Raw genomic sequence first — 861 nt, 5'->3', positions numbered from 1 at the left:
CTCACCTCAGCCTCCCAAAGGCGCGGGATTACAGGCTGAGCTACCGAGCCCGGCTTTCTTGATTTTTTTGTAGAGATGAAATCTTGCTATGCTGCCCAGGCTGGTCTTGAACGCCTAGGCTCAAGTGATCCTCCTGCCTCTGCCTCTCAAAGGGCTAGGATTACAGACATGAGCCATCACACCCAGTAAATGTGTGGTTTTTTTTTTTTTTTTTGGAGTCAAAGCCTCACTCTGTTGTCTAGGTTGGAATGCAGTGGCACGCCCACTGCCACTGCAGCCTCAACCTGCTGGGCTCAGGTGATCCTTCTGCCTCAGCCTTCCAAGTAGTTGGAACCACAGGTGAGCGCCACCACACCTGGTTTTTTTAAAATTTATTGTAAAGACGATGTCTCGCCAAGTTGCCCAGGCTGGTATTGAACCCATGGTCTCAGGCAATCCTCTCGCCTCTGCCTCCCAGTGCTGGGATTATAGGAGTAAGCCACCGTGCCTTTGCAAGGTGTGTTGCTTTTGTGTGATTTGTTAAAGCAGCAAATAGGAAACTAACAAAAGGACCATGGGGAAGAAGGAACCATCTCTTTTCAGACTCAGTTTCTCCATTTGGAAAAGGGGATGGACATTTACCTTCTTATACAAGGTATTTTGTTAAGGGCCAAACAACTACATATAAAAGGTTTCATTTTGTCTTGAGTCAGTCTCACTATGTCGCCCAGGCTGGAGGGCAGTGGCAAGCTCACGGTCACCCCAGCGTCATCCTGCTGGGCTCCGGCGATCCTTCTACCTCAGCCTTCCAAGTAGCTTGAACTACAGGTGCGTGCTACCACACCCGGCTAATTTTTTAAAAAAAATTTATTGTAAGCCAGG

At 48.5% G+C, this 861-nt stretch overlaps 1 protein-coding gene across 1 annotated transcript in view; it reads right to left on the bottom strand.

Annotated features, from left to right (window-relative positions):
- LOC103249830 (uncharacterized protein C11orf84) overlaps positions 1 to 861 on the bottom strand; it is a 13,012-nt gene that overhangs the window by 8,560 nt on the left and 3,591 nt on the right. The gene's annotated exons all lie outside the window — the stretch shown is intronic.

This window comes from Carlito syrichta, unplaced genomic scaffold (assembly GCF_000164805.1).
Source record: "Carlito syrichta isolate Samal-C Ts95f unplaced genomic scaffold, Tarsius_syrichta-2.0.1 Scaffold123546, whole genome shotgun sequence".
Taxonomy (NCBI): Eukaryota; Metazoa; Chordata; class Mammalia; order Primates; family Tarsiidae; genus Carlito; species Carlito syrichta.
This window is presented reverse-complemented; position numbering and strand designations above follow the sequence as displayed.